The sequence below is a fragment of the Delphinapterus leucas genome, unplaced genomic scaffold (genome assembly GCF_059928025.1).
Source record: "Delphinapterus leucas isolate spDelLeu-1000000601 "Yukka" unplaced genomic scaffold, BTC_Dleu_Yukka2 spDelLeu_asBTCV2_sq40, whole genome shotgun sequence".
NCBI lineage: Eukaryota > Metazoa > Chordata > Mammalia > Artiodactyla > Monodontidae > Delphinapterus > Delphinapterus leucas.
The window spans coordinates 7,143,950-7,171,946 of record NW_028322249.1 but is presented as its reverse complement, the minus strand read 5'-3'; the positions used below and the strand labels follow the sequence as shown (position 1 = coordinate 7,171,946).

The window sequence follows — 27,997 nt, the reverse complement described above, 5'->3', positions numbered from 1 at the left end:
CTGATCTACTCAACCATGTGATGGTCTTCATCTTCAGACATCTTGCTGTCTGGGCTGTTCAACCCTGTGACAGTAAAAGCACACTCACTAGGGACTAGGAGTTTGAGAAGGACTTAGAAAATTGTTTGACACCTGGAAAACATGGCTCCAGAATAGGAAAAAAAATCTGCAAAATTGAGATAAAAACTTGTGTAATTAATATTTTCAACTAATATTACTACAACAGCAATGTTACTCAGCTTTCATATAGTTATCTATAAATTATATTGGATATGTGACTTGGGCACATTTTAATGCATTTGATAACATTGAGGGTAAAGCTTCTAAAAGGGCAACTGCCTAGGACTGAGGAAGGTTTAAAAATGGCCCTGCACAGAATGAACTAGAAGTGACTTCAATGGGAGGGTGAGGCAGAGATGCTGGACCCGGAGAGTGACAGAGCAGGCGTACATTGGAGAGAGCTTTCCTACACAGGAGAGCCAAGAATTTGTTACTTACTGAGTGGGGAGCATGAAGGTAGGGGACCCTATAATGAGAATCCTAGGATTGCTTCTAGATTTCTAACTTGGATAAATGACAGGACGGTACTCTTTGGTGAACACTAAAGGAACAGCAACAGCAGCAAAAGTCAATGCCACCTTTAAAGTAAATTTGGCAGTCTTCTCCTTTTTGAATGAGTGAAAATGCATTAATTAAAGACATACACATTCACACACCTGCTAATATCTGCTCTTCTGCAATCATGTGTTTTCTGTAGAGCGTCTAAATATCTATTCCAGTTGAAGTAGTGCTTAAATACTTCAATATGCCTCTTTTCAGCCAAAAAGAAAAACTGTCTATGACTGTTTCAACATATTTTAAATATATGTATAATCATTGCCAACTTATCTGCTCTGCAGATACTAGTTTCCTATACGATATTTAATATCTCCCTTTACTGAAAGTGTCACTGCTCAGTATTATGATTAATGTTTTTCATTTTTATTATATGTCTGAATGTTAGAATTATTGATTAATCTCTTTATTAATGGAATGATCTTCAGCACAATGTTAAATACTCTTCTTCTCTACTATTATTATAATGTTATTTTAAAGATTTTCCATACAATTACTTTAAATGGGATTTTCAGACTTTTTCAGGCTTTTCGAAGTCAGTAGGATAGGCTCCAGTGGGTAAAAGAAATGCTGAAGAACAACAATATGAATTAAACAAACTTAAGTAGTTAAGAAAGCACTAACCTAGCCATTGAGAAATATATACTAATATTTACATAGTACGTACATATAAATCAATAGTTTCAAAATGAGATAATCCACTGAACAAAATATCTTAAAATGTGAATTAAAAGATGTTGTAGGGCTTCCCTGGTGGCACAGTGGTTGAGAGTCCGCCTGCCGATGCAGGGGACACGGGTTCGTGCCCCGGTCCGGGAAGATCCCACATGCCACAGAGCGGCTGGGCCCGTGAGCCATGGCCGCTGAGCCTGCGCGTCCGGAGCCTGTGCTCTGCAACGGGAGAGGCCACAACAGTGAGAGGCCCGTGGACCGCAAAAGAAAATAATAGTAAATAGAAAATAATAATAATAAAAAAATAAAAGATGTTGTAAAACCTCTATATGATTAAAATACAAAAAAATTTATAAGCTTGGAATATAAATAATAAGTGCATTTTTGTCTGGGAGACGAGTTGTTATCTGGGAAACCTCAAGACATTTTGTAGATTATCGAAATCACGTTACTATCGATCTTGAGCATTTCTCCTATCAACTCTATAATTAGTACTGGAAATTAGCATTATGACTCTATTTCACTATCAGGAACACTGAAGAAACTATGTAAAGTGCTAAACCTTGGTTTTAACAAATAGAACACAATTCATCTGAAGAAGATGTTACAATGAACTGAGGAATTAAAAGATCTCAAAGTAGAGAAATTTCACTGACTGCAGTATAAACAACTTGAGGGTAGAGAGTTTCTGTTTTTCCTGTTTGCCCTCCAAATTTTGGAACAGTGTTATATGCACGGTGCAGGGTAATAAGCAAATATTTAACAAATGAAAAGTACTGAATTCATTACCTTGTGGTACAAATTAGGATTTCTTTTGTACTGTAACTAGAAGGTTTTAATTTCAGCATTATGACTTATTAATGTCTTTATGTGATTCCCAGTTCTGTGTCAACCAAACTTATTTGAGTGATAATTAGAGGACTTCATGTTTATCCTATCTTCTAGGATTTCACTTTTGCATATCTGTTAATTCATAATTTTGATATTTTTAGAGCACAACCAAAGACTATAAAAACACATAGAGCAAGCACTTGCTAAAGAACTCTAAATATGAACTCAGATATGAAATTAGAGCCATGCTTGGTTATACTTCTAAGTGCTTCATCTAAAGAGAGACCTGCAACACTGCTGCATGAATTAATCACCTAGGGTGACTTTTAAACCTACCAACAGCTGGCCCCTCTATCATATCTGATTTTATTCAATAGTCTAAATGATAATAATTTTTTGATCAAGAACTTTATTTTACTGGTTGTAAAGGTGCGCACATGCAGGCGCACACAATCACCAGTGCTTTTAAAAATTGCGGGACAGAATTAATCATAATTATTGAGTTTAAATGTCATTTATCAACTTATTAAAGTGCAAGCAAGCAGGGAAAATAAGCTAAAGACAAGTCTTTCGTTTTTCAATTTATTTTTAAAATGTCTTGTAGAAATCTTTATGAAATTAACACAAAATGGTGGTACCAAAAATCTTTTTGCTTTGTTTATTCCCTAGTCTGTGGCAATGTAAACAGTGCAAGTTTACCCAGAATTTAAGTTAAGGAAAGCTATACTGTATTAAGTTTAGCCAAACATTGTCTAACTTGCAATCATATTTTTTTCAAATAAATAAAATTTCTATTCTCCTCCCTCTCTCCTCATCTCCCTTAAGGTATGTCAACTCTAACCCCGCCCCCCCCATACACACAACTTGTTGCCTCTGACATTATCTCCTCTACTAGACGCACTTTTGTACTTATTGCTACACAATAGTTCAACAATAAAATGTGATAAATGCAGGCAAAGGTGTTTCAAGAAAGAAGGTAAATGTCCTTACACATTTTCAACATAGAAACAGAATTTTTCGAAAATGAGTTACAAAACAGCAAAATTTAAAAAAAATTAGTTATAGATAAAGTTTGCAGATAATGTTGTCATTCCTCTTAAAAGAAGAGGGATAAGGCACAGAAGAAATGTAGTGTTGAGGACAATGCTGTCGTTATTACTTGTTTGCCGTTTGATGGTGGGTAAAATAATTAATTTCATTGGGTTTCTCTTTCTGTGCCTCTAAAATGTGGATTCCCAGGCTAAGAAAATATTTCAAATCTTTTCTAGGTCGAAAAGTCACAGACCTTAGTGTCTGCGTACCATTTACAAAGGCCACATTTTCACAAAAGATAGCATTCTTGGAAAACACCTTTATAGAAAGAAAAAGCTATATTTAGAAAGTCCACTCAGTGTCCAGGGTTTTCTGAAGTCGTACTGCTGTTTATAACCAGGTGTAGGCCAGGAGGACAACACATTTGCTTTAATAACTGTCCAGATTTCTTGGAGTTAAAGATAAGTTTTTCATTATTCTGTTGACCTAAGAAATTATTGAAAATAAGAATTGTTCTAATTTACTTATTGAATTGCCCAGTTCTTACCTGGCCTGACATGAAAGGTGATTTAAAAGATTGCATTTAAGTTTGGACATATAGCCTTCATCCTGCTGTTTCATCACAGACCTCTTACAGGATAAACACGTGCAACCATTTTGAGTTTCTGAATGCGAGTGCTCCTTAGAGTATCTGCCCCTTATAAATTTCTTGCCAACTTACTCCACTTTGAATGCAGGTAGAAATTTATAAATTTATCCAAGAACTTATTTTTATTTTTATGAATCTTACTGGTTTTCTTTTAATACCGAGGACTTTATCAAATTCATGGACATTTGATAGAATAAAAAGCAAAAGCATAATTAGGAAAAATCCAAAAACCTCAAATAGAAAATAAGATGCTATGTTGTTAGTAACAGAAATTAGCACAAATGGACTGAAAAACTGACCACCATTGTAAACTGAGCTTTTAACTAGGGGAGTCGCCAGGAAAAGGAGGATTACCTGACTCAGGGGTCTTCTCCTCTTTCTTTGCCCTCTTTTAACAATCTCGAAAATTAAAGAAAGGCTGAAATGACAATAAAAATAATTTATTTCCCAAACCAAAGTATAAATAGCAATTTTAGCCGCTAGTGATTCTGAAATTGCCCTGAACTTTGTCCTTATAAAAATGCTCCAAGAATTACGTTTTGCAAATCCACAGATTTACTATCCATATTCAAGTCATTTATGTAGACAAAGAATGTAGCCAGCCTTATCGGTAACACAGGATGTTATAACCATCAAGCCATCAGCCACTGAAGCCACACCCAAAGCCGCACCCTGAGGGGATTCAGGATGGAGAAAACAGGATACTGGCCCTAGATAAATAAAGTGCAAATCAAGGGAATGATTCCCAGGAGACCAGATTCTTGCATCTCACCATATATAGAAAAGTGCTACATTTATTAACTTAAGATGTCTAGTTTCTTTAATTAACAGTAATCTTTTGATGTTCCAACTACCTGTTTGTTTTTTTGCAAGAACCCCTAAATACCCTGTGCCCTCCCTTACCTCTTCAGAACAGTCCCTCAGAGCTATCTGAGAGGCTGTCTCCTGACTTCAGTCCTCAGTATGTCCTCCACATAAAACATAATTCTCAACTTCTAGGTTGTGCATTGTTTTCCAGTCAACATTTAATTGTATGGCTCATGTGGGTACTATGCCTAAATGTAATGGGATGGGCTGTAAATTATTAAAACTAGATAAATTCTGTCAGCTCTACCACTAGCTGAGATCCAGGCTTTCACCTCTGGATACCTCTGGCAGATATGGGGTCCGTGTTGGTCTTAAAATTATTCTTAGAATAGTGGGGACTCATTCATTCTTTCAACACATTTTATTGCTTATATTCTATGTGTCAGTTACAGTGCTGGGTCTTGAAATACAGAAGTCAACACACGAAAATACAAGGATAAAACACATTTTCTACCATATTAACTTTTTTCATTCATTAATTCATCCCTAAGTCATTCAACACGCATCTTCTTATTGAATACTGATGAGGGGTCAAATGCTATGCTAAACACTCAGTATATAGCTGCAAACGAGATGGACAGGCCCTGATTTTGATGTCACTACTATCTTTTGTCCTGCCATATAATGGGACAGCTTCATTATTCCCTTTACCCTAAGTTTTTATCACAAATTGCTAATGAAAATAAAGCTGTTAGTGGAGTTTCAACATGCATAGCTAAATGAGAACACAGAACTCCCCTTTCTCATGTCCCGTTCTCCTCCTTCTAACTCCCTATGTGAACTCACTTTGTGCCAAGGACAAGAAGCTGTGACCCAATAAGAACCAAGCTGATTTCCTCACACTGACTGGGGCTATTGCTCACTTAGAAGACTTGATGCTTAATTTTGATAAGCAACTAGAAGACCATGGAGACAACCTATAAAAATGATTTGTCTTGGGAGAAAATACTAAAGAGGGTTAATGTGCTGTTCCACATGTCTAACCTCCTGGGATTAAACCACAGGCACCAAGATCACCAAGTGTACTTGGCAACAATGAGCTAAAAAAAAAAAAAAGCATCATACTGTTATTGTATTCATATTCCCCCAAGGCGCTCTCTGATAAACACCACAACCTCTAAGAGAATTGAGAACAGCTTCCTTGTGGGGTAGGTTATATAATATATATGCATCTTTTTCCAAGCAGTTAAATCATATCCAGCTATCAGCACACCTTACTTAAGGTGATCGTAATGTATGAGATTAAATGTTCCTACCTGATCGGAAACCTTCTTGTCCTCAATTCATTGGCTGTACTGGATTTTTTTTCTTCGGTCAGACCTTCAGACTTCTACCAGAAATTGTTCCTTTGGGGAAACCAGGCCTTCCCAGAAACTCAGGAAACTGAAATGGAGACAACAAGAGAGAAGGAAATTATTTGGACACATAGACCTCAATTGTTTGGTTTTAAGTAAACGTCCAAGCAAACATCTTCTAAATGGTATAATAACTTTAGGGAAATTCACGGTTTATAAGTTTGGTTACTCATAAACTGAGCATATTATGATAAGAGTACAGGTTGCATTTTGTGTCTTCAACTCAAGCAAAGGCTTCAAAAAAGGCCCAGTTATCCTTTGTTCATTAAGACACAAAGAGAGGGCGAAAAGGGCAAGTTTCGAAGTCTTTTTCTTTACAATTTACTTCCTTTCTTCAGTCTTCAACAAGATCTTCAGGAAATTAACTTTACTAAAGTTAATTATTCATAAAATAAACATAGGAACCTGCAGAAGACTATTTCACAGAGACCTGTAATGTACAATATCCATTGCATACATGCACCATGAGCTTGTCTTTTCTAGCACTGGCATACACAAAACTCTGTGTGTGTGTGTGTGTGCGCGCGTGTGTGTGTGTGTGCACGTGTGTGTCTTTTTCTGTGATGGAGCCATAGGGAGAAAATAAATCTATTGGCTGCAATTCAGTGATGTACGAAGATTTAAAGGTAAAGGAGAAGGTTACATCAAGTGAAACTATAAAGTCATGAGGTTGTGGTTCCAAAATAATAACAATAGCAGTCTTCTGTAACCAAGGGAGCAGGCTCCTCAAATTATAGTCACACCTGTTAGACCATCTGCCCATACATTTCACACTATCATTAATGGAAAACAAATGGCACTGTCCCTCCTTCCCTTTATCCATTGGCCATCCTCATATGAACTCTTTTTCTCTTCAAGGTCATGCTCTTTCCTATCTGTTTAAAAATATTAGGATTTAGGAGGAGTGATACGTAATGTGCCGTGCCTTGGTACTTGTACCAGTGACGGCTCTGTAAGGAGCACTGGGTTGTTAGGAGGCTATCAACTGAGTTCCCCTAGAAGCAGAACTTGAGGCGATAATTTGAGTGCAAACTGCTCATCTGGGAGGTGCTTCCAGAAAACTCAGAAGTGGAGTGGGAATTGAGAATGGAGGCATGGAAGGAAGCCAACAGAGGTGTATTACCGAATAAATTACTCCTGCAGGGAACTGCTGCCAGTACTTCAGGCGAGTTCTGTGAAACTCTACAGAACATGTCTCAGAGTTATCCCAAGAATCGGTGAGAAACTTGAAGTACTTATCTTCCAGTCCCCTCTGTCCTTGGTTGAAAGCTACACCCAGATACATTAACTCCTGTACACTTCTGGCCTGCCCTAAGGTGGATAATTGCAGGCGGCAGCATGATTCTATCAGCATATACTGGAATGATGAGTGCTGGGGAGATATGAGTGGAGCATCGAAACCATCTAATACAGTCGGGGCAGGAGATATTAATTATTGGCTTGAAAGTCCAAATGGATAACCTTAAATTCCTGGGTTTATGGTTTTACTTTGAGGTATTTAAGCATGATGTATGAGTAAAAATTTCCTCTGTTAAATCAAGTTTAAGGTCCTAACTCCCTAATCTTCTGGAAAACTGTGGTATCTTTTAACAGATTTTTGAAAAGTAACATGATTAAGATTTCAAATTGACCATTCATTCATTCACTCATTCAACACACATTTATTGAACACCTAAAGTATGTCATGGGATAAACTAGGCACCAGTGTTACTGTTATTAAAATCATTATAGTGCCACCTAGAATTCAATGTATTGTGACACTCAAGTAAGAAAATCCATAGTTACCGTAAAAGATATTACAGAGTGCTATAGGAAGACACAGTAAGACCTTAATTCATGCTGTGGACAGTAGTATATGGGCGATATCAGTAGGGCTTCCTGTAGAAGGCAATTGAAATGGATATGTAACATGAAGGAAGGGTGAAGTTTTGAGGAAAAGAGAAGATAAATTCACAGTTGCCAGAAAATGAATGGTTAAGGATCAGTCCAGAAAGGAGTTCCATTCATAATCAGTATAAGAAATGCTCACTAGGGCTTCCCTCGTGGCGCAGTGGTTGAGAGGCCACCTGCCGATGCAGGGGACACGGGTTCGTGTCCCGGTCCGGGAAGATCCCACATGCCGCGGAGCGGCTAGGCCCCGTGAGCCATGGACACTGAGCCTGCGCGTCCGGAGCCTGTGCTCCGCAACGGGAGAGGCCACAACAGTGAGAGGCCCGCGTACCGCAAAAAAAAAGAAAAAAAAAAAAAGAGAAATGCTCACTGGCGTGTAGAAAAAGAAGACAATGGAGAGGGGGGTAGACGCCAGATCATGCATACTCCATGTATGTATAGTAAGTGCTATGGTCTAGTCTTTGTGTTCCCCTCCAAATTCATACGTTGAAATCTTAATTTCCGTAGCTGATAGTATTAGTAGGTGGGGCCTTTGGGAAATGATTATGGTATTAGTGCTCTTATAAAAGAGACCCCACAGAGCTCCCTAAGCTCTTCTGCCATGTGAGGATACAATGAGAAGTCTGTGATTCAGAAGAGGGCCCTCATCTGACCATACTGGCAACCTATTCTTGAACTCACAGCCTCCGGAGCCGTGAGAAAAAAAATTCCTGGTGTTTATGAGCCACCCAACCTGCAGTATAATCTTACAGCAGCCCAAAAGGACAAAGAGAGTTTGGATGTGAGATTTTCCTCCAAGAAAGATGGGAATCCATTGAAGGATTTTACCTGGTAACTTAGAAGAGAGAAAAGTTTCATAACACAATCAGGTACTTTTATAAGAAAAATTTGTTTCTTTTTCAGAAAGATCACTCTGGAAATACTGTGACTAGATTTTTGGAGAAGTCTGATGGCAGGCCCGGATATAGAAAGATGAGTTGGTAGTCCATTAATATAAGTCAAACAAGAAAGTGGATATAAAAAGTGTGAATTTGTGGCTGAGAGTTCTTTTCTTTTACTACTTGAAAAATGTTATGTCAATGCTTCTGACTCCATAATTTTAGACAAGAAATATGCTGTCATTGGAATTGGTTTCTCAATAAGTGATGCATCGTTTCTGCCTGTCCACTTTCGAGATTTGTTTTGTCTCTACTTTTCAGAAGTTTAATTATGACGCGTCTTGACAAGGATACCTTTGTGTTTTTCCTCTTTGGATTTGCTCAGATCCTTGGATGTGTGCTTATGTCTTCTAAAAAATTGGGAACGTTTCAGTCATTATTTCTCTGAATACTTTGTCAGTCCTACGTGCTCTCTGTTTTCATTCTGGAACCTTGATGATATGAATGTTAGTGCTTTTGTTACTGTTTACAGGTTCTTGAGATCCTGTTCTTTCTCCCATCTCTACCCCTCAGCCTATTTTTCTCTGTACATGTGGTACATTGTATTGATCTCTTCTAAGTTCATGATTCTGTGCTTTGTAATCTCCACTCTACTCTTGAGCAAAGTTTTTTGATTGTTGTATTTTTCAGTTCTACTGTTCTCATTTGTTTTTATTCTTATAACTTCTAGTTCTTTGTTCACATTTTCTATTTTTCCCATTTCCGTCAAGGAACACATAATTGCTAATTGAAGCATTTATGTGACAGCTTATTTAAAACCCCTGTCTGATAATTTCAATAGATGTTTTATCTCAGTGCTGGTGTAGGTCTATTGTCTTTTCTCATTTATTCTGTGATTTCCTGGTTCTTGGTGCCATGAGTACTTTTCAATTGGATTCTAAACATTGTGAGTTATTATATGACTCTGTATCCCATTTAATTTTATTATTACTTTTTAGAAGGAAGTCATCCTATTGGAGGTGGAGTATGAGGACTGGGGGGTTACGTACAGATTTCCACTGGGCCCTACTGTCAAAACCCCAGCAAAAGTGGGCACTTACATTCTCTCACTGCAGACAGATCAAGTAGAAGTTCAGCTATCCTACTGGCCCTTCTGACACCTTCCCCCCAAAAGTGGGAACATTAATATCATTCTGTTGCCTTTTAGTAGGAGTGGAAGTTCATCTCCCCAGTAGATTTCTTGACACCAGGGGAGGGGAGAGGTGAAGTGTTTGCTGTGTTTGCTGTCCTTCCTCCCACTTCATTCCTTCTTGTTGATGCCGGGTGTGGGTAGAGGGTCAGCTACCTGCTGGCCCCACTGACACCAGGGTAAGAGGAAGAGAACTGCCAACTAGCCCTGCTTGTGCCATCTCATTCTGTCTTACTGCCTCAGGACGGTTATGGGGATTCAGCACCCCATTGGGTCTCACTGACACCATGTGTTGGGGGTTAGTGGGGTGCCTACTCCCTCCAACCTGTAACATCCTATTCTTATCGATGTCAGGGAGAGACGGAGGCTAGGTCCCACCATTGGACCCCACGACTGTGTGAGGGCAGCCCAGTGTTAACTAGCCTGTCAGGCACCACCTTTGAAAGTCTCTTTGCTAATGCAAAGGGGTGGAGGCTCAGCTCACCACTGCACCACACTGAAACAGCCCTGGTGGCGAATCAGAGCGCTGCCTCTTCTGGAGGGCAGGAGTGGGGTGGTGTGGAAGATCAAATCGTAGCTTGGCCCAACTGAAACCACAGGACATAGGGGATGGGTGCAATATTCCACTGGCACTTGGCTCGAGTAGTGTGTATATTATCGCCCAAATGGTTTTCTGTCTTTGACAACCCCTTTCCTCATACCTTGGCTAGGGGGAACGGGGGTTTTGTGTTTTCTTTTTTGAAGCTTTTTTGTCTGTTGTTCTGTTGGTGGTTATTGATTGGGGGTTCCTGTAATACCCTCTCCAGGATGTATGGGAAGCAACAGGAAACACAGGGGACTCATCACCATGTTATTCCTCAAGTCCCAAAGTCCCTAGTTAAGTCTGCCTTCTCATTTCCACCTTTCAGTGTCTTCCTATGTTTGTCTGTTGTTATGTTCAGGGTTTTAGTTTTAAGTGGAAGAACCTGGGAGAAATGGGCTACTTCATCTTCTTGGAAGCAGAGGTCTGGAGGCCTATGGATGTTACAAAGTACTGCTGACTGTAAATTAAAATTTGATGATATACACCTTGCCCTTTAAGAATTCTTCTGCTAGATGATGTGGCTTCCCAAAGTAGCTACAATTTGATTTTCATACTTCTAAAAGTCAAGTGTTTTGCCGCAGTTGAAATTTAAAGATAAGCAAGAGATGAGGCTAAGATGATCTATGTGGTAACAGATTAAAGTTGGAAACATCAATATACATTCATGCTTAGCTTAATATTGCTTCATATTACCTTAACACACATGGTTATGTAGAGAGATACTTATAGATATGTCCATATACGTGGGGAATGTACACACATGTTATCTCTTTGCTCTGTCAGCTGAGAAGATCTAGAAGCAATGACATCCGGGCAGCAATTAGCACACCCCACACCCAGATCCTGCTGTCTAATGCTGTTCTCCACTAAAAAGACCTAGTTATCCTTGAAGAAATAGCTGATTCTAGGACTGGGGCAGTAAATATACAAGATTTATATACAAGGCCATCTTATAGTGTCAGAAAGTAAGGAAGTTCCAAAAAAATATATAGGATGGGGATACCTCAGAGTGGCGCACGAGCCACTGAACTGAAAAGAGTTCACAAGGGTCAGGACTAGAGCAATTTGAGGAACAAAGTAACTAACGTAGAATTAGATTATGACCCAAAGTATAAAATAAAAATCCGTGAGTTCTTCTGATATAAATAAATAATTGGATACATAAATAAATGCGGGAGAATAGATAAATCTCCAGTGCAAAAGAATTCCAAATAGTTTATGTAGTACTCCATCTTAAGCATAACTCTCTATTCCTTAGTTGTGGGCTGAGCATATTGACTTCCTTCCAAAAAGTACAATATGGAGAAGGGAAAACAGTAATTTTACAATGGAGAAACCTGAAAAACACTACCTCAGCCTGGTGATCAAGGTCGACCTCAGCATTCATAATGCATATTGATACTTTGTACACTTGATGTGATCTGACAAAATAACCCTTCTACTCTTGTGGTCTTCCTCCCCCAAACACATAATCCCAATATTATCAATGAAACATGCATCAAACAAATTCTAGTAGCGGGCATCCTACACAAGCCTAACCACTCAAAATTGCCAAGGTCATGCAAGGAAAATCTGAGAAGCTATCAAACCCAAGAGGAGCCTAAGGAAACATGGCAACTAAATGTAATGTGATGTTTTGGATGAAATCCTGGAATAGAAAAAGGACATTAGGTAAAAACTAAGGAACTGGACTAATGTATGGACTATAGTAAACAATAATGTATCAATATTTGTTCACTGATTGTAACAATGTAACATACTAATATAAGTTGATCGTCACAGAGGGAAATGGGTATAGTGTATATGGAAACACTTTATACTATCTTCTCAATTTTTCTGGAAAATTAAAACACTTCTAAAAAATAAAGTCTATAAAAACGTTGTGTTTTCTTGTTTTATGATTATGTGCCTGTATTTCCTAATAAATATGTAAATTTGCTTTGCCTTCCTTGATACTGATATTAAAGAAAATACTAAGTAACTCTGAAAGAATTTGTAACTCCAATTTAACAAGCAATAATTCTGGGTATTAACTTTTTAGGAGAACCCACTGAATAAATCAAAGCAAATTGTCTTTAAAGGCTGAATTTCTTTTCAGTGTTTAATCTTTTCTATGATTAATGCATACCACAAGCATGGTTCTCTTTCAAAGGGCAGAAAACATTGCTTGTAGGCAAGGTCTAAAATACAGTGAAATATTCATGTATGATGCTATAACAACTTTAATGTATTTTATGTTTTCAAAATGATGAAGTGTTATTTCAGTCAATAAAGTATTCACTTTTATACATTTCCTACCCACCTTTTCCCAGAACACCCACAAGGAAATGATACTATCATCTGATATTAGGCTCATCAATTTAAATTGGAGTTTTTGGTAGCTGTGGTTGCCAACGGTACTGGAATGTGTGATACTTTTACAAATCCTCTCCATGGCAAAATCTGATCTTCACAAGGTAGATCACAGTACGTGCCTAAGGCCAATGACATAGAGCTTTGTAGCTAGATTACCAAGCATTTTACTTAGAGGCACAATAGAATGTAGAAAAGGCCATTTCTCCTTCTGTCTTTTTCTGCTCAAAGGTCACTCACCATCTCAGAAGTTTTCCATAAACTCAGACTATATAATGTCACTTAATGTGAATGTAGCTCAACATTCTGTTTTAGTACAGCTAATCTCACATTATTTTATTGGTCCTAAATATGTAAATCATCAGCAAAGTTTTGTACTTAACTTTTTTTTTGGATGTGGACCATTTGTTAAAGTCTTCATTGAATTTGTTACAATACTGCTTCTGTTTTATGTTCTGGTTTTTTGGCTGCGAGGCATGTGGGACCATAGCTCCCCGACTAGGGATTGAACCCACACCCCCCTGCATTGGAAGGCGAAGTCTTAACCACTGGACCGCCAGGGAAGTCCCTGTACTTAACTTTTAAAAATAATTAAAATAAGCTATTCAACACATTTTTCCTAAAAAAAAAAAAAAAAAAGTAATTCTTCTTAGGCTGGCCCTGGGCACATACATGACTTTGCCATTTTTTCCATGGATTATTTTCTTATCTGATCTACTGTGTCACATTTCTTCTACCTTCTCAAAAAGAAGCATTTAAAAATTCATCTACGCGTTCATGCATTCATACATTTATTAAATAAATCTACTGAACACCTACATACGGCACAGAAAAGGAGGCAGAAAACTAATCTGGGTTGCACAGAAAGTAATGAACTCAGTTAAAATTTTTGGTGAAAACAGGTGTTACTCAATCTACCGGAAATTACATTTCATTATGGGGACTCACACACTCAAGGAAAACCAAGACCTAAATAATAATAAAGTAATAAAAGCACTAGCCATTTACTGAGTGCCTGCTTTTACCTGACTCTGAAACTCTAAAATCATTACGGATGTTTTGAGGATTGTCTGATATAATTGTAATTTCTATTTTACAGATGAAAATAACAAGGTTCAGAGACATTAGGTTACTTGCCTAAAGTGAAGTGGCCCAGAAACTACACAACTGGAAATTGAACCTTAGATTTCATAATGCCACAATCTGTGCTTTTAATCACAATGTGTGTGTGTGTGTGTGTGTGTGTGTGTGAGAGAGAGAGAGAGAGAGAGACAGAGAGAGACAGAGAGATAGAGAGAGAGAAAGAGAGAGAATGTGTTTAATAGAGAACTTCTGAGAAATGGCAAGAAAACTGCCAGGTACCCATAAAACAATAATTTAGGAGCTTCTTACTATACAAGTAATTGTTAATCATATGGCTGAACTAAGGATCTCTCACTTTTGAACTAAGAAATCAAAAGCTTCCAGAAGTTGAGTCTAAATTTTACACTTACATAAGATACTTCATACAGAATGCTAAAGTATACTAACTAAAGAGTTCTGAAAATACTGGAAGCATTCATACTAGTATGATTTCATAATGTGGATAATAGAGGATTTAAGAAATTGGCAGATGCAACTGCAGACTCATTTCTTATCATTTCTGTGAAGGGCAAGATAAATCAATAAAATGAGAAAAATGAAAAAAGAATGGCTAGCAATTTTAGGTAGTTTGCTTCATCTCCATACTAGGAAAGACTAAGCAAAAAAAAAAAACTTCTCGAAATTTTATTTTGAAAGCACCTACAAGTGTATATGGTCTTTTTATACCAAATAACTTGGAATTATGAACTGTCCAATAAGTCTAATCTTCTCTGATGATAAAATTGCTGGCTTTATTTGAAACTATGAAATGAAAAGTGAGGTAATAATCAGAAATTCTTAAGAAAAGGAGTAGACAAAACAAAATTCTAAGAGTTGTGTCAAAAAATATTTTGAAACGAACATAAAATCCCCATTACTGGTACAGAGCTTTTAAAACTTTATCTTGGTTTTAAGCTTTAATAAACATTGATATGTTTACATAATTACTGTCATAAGGAAGACACAATTTTAGGTCAGCTTTCTTCATTCTTTCTTTATTAAGCATTATTTTATTTTGCTCCATCATCTTGTAATTATAATATAGTAACTGTGTCACTTTCTACTAAGTGGATATAATTTCCTAAACTGTTTTCCTATTCTTAACAATTAAAGGTGTTTCCAATGTTTTGTTATTACAAATGACATGACAATGAGCATCTTTATATAATAATTTTCTGGATTATAAATTATTTATCGGCATAAGCTTCCAGAATTAGAATTAACGTGTAAAAAGCTATTAACATTTTTATCTTGCTAGACATTGCCAAATTACTTGTCAAAAGATGGAACCAAATTATATTGCAAAAATCTTTGCCAACAGAAAACATTATATACAATTTTTGATTTTGCTGAATTATTAAGTTGGAAACCTATGTTCCATTTCTTTGAATTCTTTGATAACAGCGTGCTGCTGCAGGCTGCGAGGGCAGCCATGTCCATGAAGGCTCCCCAGAGTTGGAGCGGGGAAGTGGAAAAAGGTAAAAAAAAAAAATACTAATTGTATTTTCCCTCGATTGTTATCTCTCATTCTTTTCTGCCTCTGTGTAACTTATATCCAGGTAGCTGGAGAAACATCATGTGGCAGGGAAAATTGGTATTCCAATAAATTAATAAACACCAACTTCAAATGGATTTTCAAGACTGGAAATATTGCTCTGACTTACAGTAAGTTCTTTCTAATTCTCCTTAAGGACTATTTTCTTAGAAGCTTTCCCTACCCTCCTCAAATTTTCCTCCATCCTCTCTACTTCCTTCACTCTGAGCTGGTGAGGCGCTTCCTAACTCATTAGGAACACAGAAGTCAGTAAATAGTCCACTGCCAAATCCGTTAATTCATTAGCATTTGCATTGATCTTTGTATTCCCTTGCACTACAGGAGTTCAAGTTCAAAGGCCACGTGCACTACAGATAGCATTTCATTTTCTCTCATCTTCTCAAGTACTTCACAGCACTGCATTTTCTACAACCCATCTACTCCTTATGAATGATTCTTGCCAAAATTCAACCTCATTCTAGACTAGTAACTCCAACTTAAAATGTTAAAAACTATACGTGTAACACGAAAGCCTCCCTCCTCCTCTAATCCCTGCATATCTTCTTTAGCCAATTCATGTCTGAACTTTTCAAAATTGGTATCATCATATATTGTTTCCATTTCCTCACGTCCCATCTACTCTATAATTTACATCCATCTGACTTCCCTCACCGTAATCTCTCTGCCCACTGTCCTGAAATTTTACTTATGAAGGTCACCAGCGATCTCCATGTCAGTATAGCCAATGAATAGTTTTTCTCCTATTTCTAGGCTCTTTCCTTCTTTAAAAAAGAAAAAGAAAAACAAAAACCATTTTTTTTCCTCTATCCTTTCACACTCTCATCATCTTCTGTCCTGGTATATTTTACTGGCTTTCCGTGTTTAATCTGATTTCTAATATTCTATGAGTTTCCTTTATCTTCAGTGGAATAAACCACTATATGAAGGATTATTCTCAACAGTTAGTTCTCATAATAACAGTACTAGTAGCAGCAGTCAATACTTCTATAATGCTTATCATGTGCCAGACACTATTCTAAGACACTGTTTAAATACATATATATAGACACACACACACACACACACACACACACACACAGAAGTTTTCCTCCTCATAGGCGTATGAAATAAGCCGATTATTATACCCATGTTACAAATGAGAAAACGGAGGCAATGAGAGGCCAAGGTCACATGATCAGTACTTGGTGAAGCCCCGCCTGAGTTAATGCTGGAACTTTAGAGGAGACAAGTTAAATAATGTCTCACAGATTGGCCTTAAAAGTGAGCAACATTTAATTAATGACTTGTGAAAGTATCAGAAAAAAAGGGGACATTTTAAATTGAATGGGATCTACTAAGTCATGGATCAGTAACTAAGAATGACTCTTATTGAATGAAATCATTTTTCATTATTCTTTTGAAAGAAGAATAATCTTGTGTTAGTGTTTCACAGTTTTTTTTTCATTCACATATTTATTCTTTATTAGACACACATTTCCTACACACCTACGTGCCAGTGTCCGCTGCAAGCCTTGGAAGCAAAAAATTACAAAGTCCCTGCTCTTAAGCAAATGTCCAGTGGTGGAGGAAGACAGAGTAAACGTGTAAATAAATGTTGTACAGTGACAGAAATACGACTGGACAAAGGGATGGAGAGGCACTGAGGAGGCAGGTCTCTTTGGTCAAGATAGTAGTGGTGGCGTTTGAACCGAGACCTTAACGATAAGAGGGAAATTGGTCTGGGTAGATGGATTAGCCAATCTAAAGCTGGGAGAGCAAGAAGTAGAGCTTGTTGCATCTGAGGGACTGAAAAGGACAACTGTGCCTCGAGCCCCATGAAGGTCAGGGAAAGATGTAGTAAGTGACCAGAGCACATGGTCTCTGTGAGCCTGGCTAAGTAGTTGAAAATTTCATCTCTTTACAATAGATAGCCTTTAGAGGTTAGAAGCAGTGCAATAATAGCGTCTGATTTGTGCTTTTTAAAAGACTACTTTGACTGTTGAATGTCCTACAAAAGCAAAATACCTGTGTCTCTATGAAGCGCAGATAGTAAATTTTAAAAAGCCCAATGAGCTCATAAGCAGTTGGTTGACTAACTGTTATCATTTATCTTAACTAGACTTCATTAATAGAAGCTTGGTGACCTTGGGGTCCTGGGACATATTAGATTAGGGCAACCCAGCTATTTTCAAATAGTGTGATTTGAAGAATCCTTGAAATTGTTAGGGTCCAGGAAGATTATTTTATTGCTGGGGCTCGATGGGAAGTTTAGAATAAGAAAAGAAGGTATGATGGCTGGCTTCCATCTATTCTCCCTTTCTCTGGGAGAAATGATGGTGGGGTGACTACTTTGCTGTTGACCCAATGCTTCAATTTCAGAGCTGGTTCAATCCAGTAACTATTTGCTGAACAACTATTATATGTTAGGCACCCAGCTGGAACTGGGAATATAAAGAGAATAATTAATAAGAAAAGCAGGTATTACTAACAAGAGACAGGCACTGTGCTAATGCTTAACACGCACCATCTCAAGTTACATTAATTTACACACTAACCATATGAGGTAGATGCATTTATTATTCCAGTTTCCAGGTGAGAAATCTAATCCCTTTAAGGGGCTTAAGTTACTTCTCCAAGGTTACACAGCTAGTTAGGGGCATAGGCAGTATTTGGACTCAGGTCTGGTATCAGCACCAATTCTCTTAGCCATTATGCTCTCTAAGGACCTTACTTGAGAAGTTCAGATTATACATATATGGGTACAACCAACCCTAAGACCATCTGGCAAAACTGGCTGCTTGAGAAGTCCTGGATTTATGTAAGATGCTCTTGGAATGGAGAAGATCGTGAAGGAGGGTCCCCAAAACACACTCTCTATACTAAGGGGCAACAGAAGAGAGAAAGAATTAGCCTACAGCAGTATGATATTGAGGACCAAGAAACAGTGTTTCTCTCTTTTGTGAACAGTTATGAAATTATTTCTACTTCAGAATATCAGAAAGAAATCACAGGACTATGGACAGTTTGCTGAGCCACCCTATCTATCTTAGCGTGAATCCTGGCAGGTGTAGAGCTCATAGTATGACCCTGGCACCTAAGTGTAGTTAAGTAAGCTTTCATTTTTCTTCGGCCTTAAAGCAAAGCAGCTTTCTGATAGGTATAATTTAGGAAAGCCTTCCAAGAAAATAGTTAAAGTCCACTTTAAATATCTCAGAGAAAAGCAATTTTGCAAAAGATCTATCAGCAAAAGCAAGGCCAAACACACCAATTCTTTAGTGAGACTTGTATTGTTATATCATTGCTCATGTTGTTTCTTTATGCATTTACCTGGAAGAAGGCTTTTAATGTTCAACAATTCTCAAAGAGATAAAGACCCACACTGATGTGCCAGAAAGAGCTTTGCCCTGGAATTAGATCAGTTTAGGTTTGGCTACTTACTAGAATTAGGTAACATTCTTAATCTTTCTGAGCCTGTCTCCTATCTGCAAATAGGGATACCACTATCTATTACAGAGGGATGTGGTTAAATTAAATGACACATGTAAGTGAAATATATCCTTCCAGGCTGAGAACATACCTAGTAAATGTTAAGTGATCTGCAAATATTCTGCTTTCTTGAAACGGATGAAACCTGTTATCATGATTTTAACCAATGGTCTAAATATCAAGACAATATTTAGTTAAAAGTTACAGTTGTTCTTTCACTGTCCATCTGCATTTTCACATATTCTAACCTATTCTCCTTGATAAATTGTGTCAATATTAGTAACATTTGTCATTTCAGCTATTACTGTTCATATGTTTAAAATATTTCAATGTGATATAAGTCGTTACTCAAAGGGATGCCTAGCTGGCTTTGTCAAAGATTTAAGTAAAAATAAAAGACTCATTTTCACCAAGTGTGACTGAACAGTGTATTCATTAACTGTATGAACTTTCTGGCCAACCCAATACAGTAGCCAAGACATGGAAACAACCTCAGTGTTTTCTTGTGGATGAATGGATGAAGAAAATGGGGGTGCATACAACCTACTATTAGTCAGCCATGATAAAGAAGGAAATCTGGCTATTTGTGACCACATGGGTGGGTTTGGGGGGCATTATGCTAAATGAAATGTCAGACAGAGAAAGATAAATACTTTATGATCTCATATGTGAAATCTAAAATACTGAACTCATGATAGAAAGAATGGAATGACGGTTGCCAGAGCTGGGGGTTGGAGGTGACGAAAATGAGGGAAGATGATCAAAAGGTAAAAACTTCTAGTTATAAGACAAGTGAGTAATGGTGATGTAATGTACAGCTCGGTCACTACAGTTAACAATACCGTATTTTATGTTTGAAAGTTGCTAAGAGAGTAGATCTTGAAAGTTCTCATCACAAAGATAACATATGTAATTATGTGAATTAAGGTTAACTAAACTTATTGTGGTAATCATTTCGCACACTATATATATATATATATATATCAATCATCACATTGTACACCTTGGACAGATACAATATTATATATCAATTAAATCTCAATAAAACTGCAAAAATTTCATTTATATTTTAGCATAAATATATCAAATTGGGTTTCTTGACAAGATGAATAATAACTATAGATAAAAGGAAATAAGATATTGTTGTTGCTGTTGTTTGCTTTTCCAGAGTGCAAAACACTAAAAAGGGGGGAGGTGAGTATGGGCTTGCAAATGCTGCTCCATGGGCCCTAATGCTGTGATACAGACATTTAGTCCAGATCTGAAAGACAACTTGAGTCATTTCAACAAATCTGCAAAACAGTCAGGTTCAAACATGAAGAGATGAATAGATATCAGTAAATTCTTTTTCACACTGCAAGCAATCTGCCTTCAGCTTTCAGCAAAACCTCAGTTTTCGGGTTACGAGGGTAACGGTTCTGAAGCAACCAGTACGATGCTTACACCAGTGCTTTCTCCCCACGATGAATAAGTTTTCAGTCTCCCCACCAGTGCTCATCCCTTCTCCCCTTAGCGTCTTGGCCAAAATTCAACCATCAGCCCAGAAAACCCTGTCCTGGTTTCATTGCCTTGTACATGACCACGTTATTTCAATCACCTTGGCACATTTATATTCCCTACTTCCTAAGGTAGGTAGTATATATATGAGATTTTAAATAAAAGAATGCCTGTAAAGTACTTAATGCTCAACTCCTAGCACAATATGAATATTCCGTAACTGCTGACTAGCATTATTATTATATCATTTACATTAAAACTAATCTGTACTTTCTTTCACACACCCATGTTCTTTGTCCCCAACTGGGGTAAAGGAAATAAATGAACACTTATTGATTATCTACAGTGAGAGCATAGAATGCAGTGTAGGCTCTAGAATTAGTGGTGTTCAAGCCTGAAACTGACCTGGATTTGAATTCCAGACCTCTCACTTACTTAGACTTTACTACGCCTCAGTTCCCTTACTGATAATTAGAGATAATAGACATTTCAGGGACCACGGTAAGGATTAAAAGTATTATAATGTTCGGACCCAGATAGGGCACTCATTACCTCATTTAATGTAAACTGTTAGATAATCTGATTGAGTTTTGAGAATCTGATAACGGCTCTGCATCCTTTTGCTAAAAATAATTAGATAGGTAGATAACTATTCATAGCATTTTGCATATAATTCCAGGGCTTTGCTAATATGAAAATCAATCAAAGGCTTTAGTTGGAACAAAGAGCTCAGAGAAATTGTTATGGGGCAAGAATTATAATTCTTCTTGAAATATAGACTATCATCCTGGAGAAGAAAGAACAACATTTTAATGTGGTCAAATTTGGGTCAAAACCATGCACTTCCGTAATGGCGTCTCTACCGGGTCTTGATCTGACTGGGATTGAAATTTCTGACGTTACTGTCCCCATCACAGACTTGAAGACCTGGCAGACAATCAAGTGCAACCTATAGTTAAAGGTCGCTCATCTAAAAAAATGGGTATGTTACCACCATTCTGACAAGAGCATTATGAAGACTAAGAAAAAGCACAAATAAACTCTCCTAACACCTGACAGCCAAGTAACACATCTTTCAGCTCTTTCAATTCTTTTTCCTTCTTACCTTACTTATTTCCTTCACGTATCTGATCTACTCAACCATGTGATGGTCTTCATCTTCAGACATCTTGCTGTCTGGGCTGTTCAACCCTGTGACAGTAAAAGCACACTCACTAGGGACTAGGAGTTTGAGAAGGACTTAGAAAATTGTTTGACACCTGGAAAACATGGCTCCAGAATAGGAAAAAAAATCTGCAAAATTGAGATAAAAACTTGTGTAATTAATATTTTCAACTAATATTACTACAACAGCAATGTTACTCAGCTTTCATATAGTTATCTATAAATTATATTGGATATGTGACTTGGGCACATTTTAATGCATTTGATAACATTGAGGGTAAAGCTTCTAAAAGGGCAACTGCCTAGGACTGAGGAAGGTTTAAAAATGGCCCTGCACAGAATGAACTAGAAGTGACTTCAATGGGAGGGTGAGGCAGAGATGCTGGACCCGGAGAGTGACAGAGCAGGCGTACATTGGAGAGAGCTTTCCTACACAGGAGAGCCAAGAATTTGTTACTTACTGAGTGGGGAGCATGAAGGTAGGGGACCCTATAATGAGAATCCTAGGATTGCTTCTAGATTTCTAACTTGGATAAATGACAGGACGGTACTCTTTGGTGAACACTAAAGGAACAGCAACAGCAGCAAAAGTCAATGCCACCTTTAAAGTAAATTTGGCAGTCTTCTCCTTTTTGAATGAGTGAAAATGCATTAATTAAAGACATACACATTCACACACCTGCTAATATCTGCTCTTCTGCAATCATGTGTTTTCTGTAGAGCGTCTAAATATCTATTCCAGTTGAAGTAGTGCTTAAATACTTCAATATGCCTCTTTTCAGCCAAAAAGAAAAACTGTCTATGACTGTTTCAACATATTTTAAATATATGTATAATCATTGCCAACTTATCTGCTCTGCAGATACTAGTTTCCTATACGATATTTAATATCTCCCTTTACTGAAAGTGTCACTGCTCAGTATTATGATTAATGTTTTTCATTTTTATTATATGTCTGAATGTTAGAATTATTGATTAATCTCTTTATTAATGGAATGATCTTCAGCACAATGTTAAATACTCTTCTTCTCTACTATTATTATAATGTTATTTTAAAGATTTTCCATACAATTACTTTAAATGGGATTTTCAGACTTTTTCAGGCTTTTCGAAGTCAGTAGGATAGGCTCCAGTGGGTAAAAGAAATGCTGAAGAACAACAATATGAATTAAACAAACTTAAGTAGTTAAGAAAGCACTAACCTAGCCATTGAGAAATATATACTAATATTTACATAGTACGTACATATAAATCAATAGTTTCAAAATGAGATAATCCACTGAACAAAATATCTTAAAATGTGAATTAAAAGATGTTGTAGGGCTTCCCTGGTGGCACAGTGGTTGAGAGTCCGCCTGCCGATGCAGGGGACACGGGTTCGTGCCCCGGTCCGGGAAGATCCCACATGCCACAGAGCGGCTGGGCCCGTGAGCCATGGCCGCTGAGCCTGCGCGTCCGGAGCCTGTGCTCTGCAACGGGAGAGGCCACAACAGTGAGAGGCCCGTGGACCGCAAAAGAAAATAATAGTAAATAGAAAATAATAATAATAAAAAAATAAAAGATGTTGTAAAACCTCTATATGATTAAAATACAAAAAAATTTATAAGCTTGGAATATAAATAATAAGTGCATTTTTGTCTGGGAGACGAGTTGTTATCTGGGAAACCTCAAGACATTTTGTAGATTATCGAAATCACGTTACTATCGATCTTGAGCATTTCTCCTATCAACTCTATAATTAGTACTGGAAATTAGCATTATGACTCTATTTCACTATCAGGAACACTGAAGAAACTATGTAAAGTGCTAAACCTTGGTTTTAACAAATAGAACACAATTCATCTGAAGAAGATGTTACAATGAACTGAGGAATTAAAAGATCTCAAAGTAGAGAAATTTCACTGACTGCAGTATAAACAACTTGAGGGTAGAGAGTTTCTGTTTTTCCTGTTTGCCCTCCAAATTTTGGAACAGTGTTATATGCACGGTGCAGGGTAATAAGCAAATATTTAACAAATGAAAAGTACTGAATTCATTACCTTGTGGTACAAATTAGGATTTCTTTTGTACTGTAACTAGAAGGTTTTAATTTCAGCATTATGACTTATTAATGTCTTTATGTGATTCCCAGTTCTGTGTCAACCAAACTTATTTGAGTGATAATTAGAGGACTTCATGTTTATCCTATCTTCTAGGATTTCACTTTTGCATATCTGTTAATTCATAATTTTGATATTTTTAGAGCACAACCAAAGACTATAAAAACACATAGAGCAAGCACTTGCTAAAGAACTCTAAATATGAACTCAGATATGAAATTAGAGCCATGCTTGGTTATACTTCTAAGTGCTTCATCTAAAGAGAGACCTGCAACACTGCTGCATGAATTAATCACCTAGGGTGACTTTTAAACCTACCAACAGCTGGCCCCTCTATCATATCTGATTTTATTCAATAGTCTAAATGATAATAATTTTTTGATCAAGAACTTTATTTTACTGGTTGTAAAGGTGCGCACATGCAGGCGCACACAATCACCAGTGCTTTTAAAAATTGCGGGACAGAATTAATCATAATTATTGAGTTTAAATGTCATTTATCAACTTATTAAAGTGCAAGCAAGCAGGGAAAATAAGCTAAAGACAAGTCTTTCGTTTTTCAATTTATTTTTAAAATGTCTTGTAGAAATCTTTATGAAATTAACACAAAATGGTGGTACCAAAAATCTTTTTGCTTTGTTTATTCCCTAGTCTGTGGCAATGTAAACAGTGCAAGTTTACCCAGAATTTAAGTTAAGGAAAGCTATACTGTATTAAGTTTAGCCAAACATTGTCTAACTTGCAATCATATTTTTTTCAAATAAATAAAATTTCTATTCTCCTCCCTCTCTCCTCATCTCCCTTAAGGTATGTCAACTCTAACCCCGCCCCCCCATACACACAACTTGTTGCCTCTGACATTATCTCCTCTACTAGACGCACTTTTGTACTTATTGCTACACAATAGTTCAACAATAAAATGTGATAAATGCAGGCAAAGGTGTTTCAAGAAAGAAGGTAAATGTCCTTACACATTTTCAACATAGAAACAGAATTTTTCGAAAATGAGTTACAAAACAGCAAAATTTAAAAAAAATTAGTTATAGATAAAGTTTGCAGATAATGTTGTCATTCCTCTTAAAAGAAGAGGGATAAGGCACAGAAGAAATGTAGTGTTGAGGACAATGCTGTCGTTATTACTTGTTTGCCGTTTGATGGTGGGTAAAATAATTAATTTCATTGGGTTTCTCTTTCTGTGCCTCTAAAATGTGGATTCCCAGGCTAAGAAAATATTTCAAATCTTTTCTAGGTCGAAAAGTCACAGACCTTAGTGTCTGCGTACCATTTACAAAGGCCACATTTTCACAAAAGATAGCATTCTTGGAAAACACCTTTATAGAAAGAAAAAGCTATATTTAGAAAGTCCACTCAGTGTCCAGGGTTTTCTGAAGTCGTACTGCTGTTTATAACCAGGTGTAGGCCAGGAGGACAACACATTTGCTTTAATAACTGTCCAGATTTCTTGGAGTTAAAGATAAGTTTTTCATTATTCTGTTGACCTAAGAAATTATTGAAAATAAGAATTGTTCTAATTTACTTATTGAATTGCCCAGTTCTTACCTGGCCTGACATGAAAGGTGATTTAAAAGATTGCATTTAAGTTTGGACATATAGCCTTCATCCTGCTGTTTCATCACAGACCTCTTACAGGATAAACACGTGCAACCATTTTGAGTTTCTGAATGCGAGTGCTCCTTAGAGTATCTGCCCCTTATAAATTTCTTGCCAACTTACTCCACTTTGAATGCAGGTAGAAATTTATAAATTTATCCAAGAACTTATTTTTATTTTTATGAATCTTACTGGTTTTCTTTTAATACCGAGGACTTTATCAAATTCATGGACATTTGATAGAATAAAAAGCAAAAGCATAATTAGGAAAAATCCAAAAACCTCAAATAGAAAATAAGATGCTATGTTGTTAGTAACAGAAATTAGCACAAATGGACTGAAAAACTGACCACCATTGTAAACTGAGCTTTTAACTAGGGGAGTCGCCAGGAAAAGGAGGATTACCTGACTCAGGGGTCTTCTCCTCTTTCTTTGCCCTCTTTTAACAATCTCGAAAATTAAAGAAAGGCTGAAATGACAATAAAAATAATTTATTTCCCAAACCAAAGTATAAATAGCAATTTTAGCCGCTAGTGATTCTGAAATTGCCCTGAACTTTGTCCTTATAAAAATGCTCCAAGAATTACGTTTTGCAAATCCACAGATTTACTATCCATATTCAAGTCATTTATGTAGACAAAGAATGTAGCCAGCCTTATCGGTAACACAGGATGTTATAACCATCAAGCCATCAGCCACTGAAGCCACACCCAAAGCCGCACCCTGAGGGGATTCAGGATGGAGAAAACAGGATACTGGCCCTAGATAAATAAAGTGCAAATCAAGGGAATGATTCCCAGGAGACCAGATTCTTGCATCTCACCATATATAGAAAAGTGCTACATTTATTAACTTAAGATGTCTAGTTTCTTTAATTAACAGTAATCTTTTGATGTTCCAACTACCTGTTTGTTTTTTTGCAAGAACCCCTAAATACCCTGTGCCCTCCCTTACCTCTTCAGAACAGTCCCTCAGAGCTATCTGAGAGGCTGTCTCCTGACTTCAGTCCTCAGTATGTCCTCCACATAAAACATAATTCTCAACTTCTAGGTTGTGCATTGTTTTCCAGTCAACATTTAATTGTATGGCTCATGTGGGTACTATGCCTAAATGTAATGGGATGGGCTGTAAATTATTAAAACTAGATAAATCCTGTCAGCTCTACCACTAGCTGAGATCCAGGCTTTCACCTCTGGATACCTCTGGCAGATATGGGGTCCGTGTTGGTCTTAAAATTATTCTTAGAATAGTGGGGACTCATTCATTCTTTCAACACATTTTATTGCTTATATTCTATGTGTCAGTTACAGTGCTGGGTCTTGAAATACAGAAGTCAACACACGAAAATACAAGGATAAAACACATTTTCTACCATATTAACTTTTTTCATTCATTAATTCATCCCTAAGTCATTCAACACGCATCTTCTTATTGAATACTGATGAGGGGTCAAATGCTATGCTAAACACTCAGTATATAGCTGCAAACGAGATGGACAGGCCCTGATTTTGATGTCACTACTATCTTTTGTCCTGCCATATAATGGGACAGCTTCATTATTCCCTTTACCCTAAGTTTTTATCACAAATTGCTAATGAAAATAAAGCTGTTAGTGGAGTTTCAACATGCATAGCTAAATGAGAACACAGAACTCCCCTTTCTCATGTCCCGTTCTCCTCCTTCTAACTCCCTATGTGAACTCACTTTGTGCCAAGGACAAGAAGCTGTGACCCAATAAGAACCAAGCTGATTTCCTCACACTGACTGGGGCTATTGCTCACTTAGAAGACTTGATGCTTAATTTTGATAAGCAACTAGAAGACCATGGAGACAACCTATAAAAATGATTTGTCTTGGGAGAAAATACTAAAGAGGGTTAATGAGCTGTTCCACATGTCTAACCTCCTGGGATTAAACCACAGGCACCAAGATCACCAAGTGTACTTGGCAACAATGAGCTAAAAAAAAAAAAAGCATCATACTGTTATTGTATTCATATTCCCCCAAGGCGCTCTCTGATACACACCACAACCTCTAAGAGAATTGAGAACAGCTTCCTTGTGGGGTAGGTTATATAATATATATGCATCTTTTTCCAAGCAGTTAAATCATATCCAGCTATCAGCACACCTTACTTAAGGTGATCGTAATGTATGAGATTAAATGTTCCTACCTGATCGGAAACCTTCTTGTCCTCAATTCATTGGCTGTACTGGATTTTTTTTCTTCGGTCAGACCTTCAGACTTCTACCAGAAATTGTTCCTTTGGGGAAACCAGGCCTTCCCAGAAACTCAGGAAACTGAAATGGAGACAACAAGAGAGAAGGAAATTATTTGGACACATAGACCTCAATTGTTTGGTTTTAAGTAAACGTCCAAGCAAACATCTTCTAGATGGTATAATAACTTTAGGGAAATTCACGGTTTATAAGTTTGGGTACTCATAAACTGAACATATTATGATAAGAGTACAGGTTGCATTTTGTGTCTTCAACTCAAGCAAAGGCTTCAAAAAAGGCCCAGTTATCCTTTGTTCATTAAGACACAAAGAGAGGGCGAAAAGGGCAAGTT

The 27,997-nt window shown here is 37.2% G+C and overlaps 1 long non-coding RNA gene across 3 annotated transcripts; it reads right to left on the bottom strand.

The window, feature by feature from the left end:
- LOC115802446 (uncharacterized) lies at positions 1-27,689 on the bottom strand. 3 transcript variants are annotated; one of them, XR_016391638.1, is made up of 6 exons: positions 27,600-27,689; positions 25,832-25,895; positions 21,658-21,743; positions 5,923-6,049; positions 4,154-4,217; positions 1-64 (listed from the first exon to the last, which is right to left on the bottom strand). It is a non-coding gene; the product is annotated as an uncharacterized LOC115802446 (long non-coding RNA). The 3 variants fall into 3 exon arrangements; XR_016391637.1 differs by lacking the exon at positions 1-64 and adding an exon at positions 78-166; XR_016391636.1 differs by lacking the exon at positions 1-64 and having other exon boundaries at positions 1,178-4,217.
- Between the last annotated feature and the right edge of the window lie 308 nt (positions 27,690-27,997).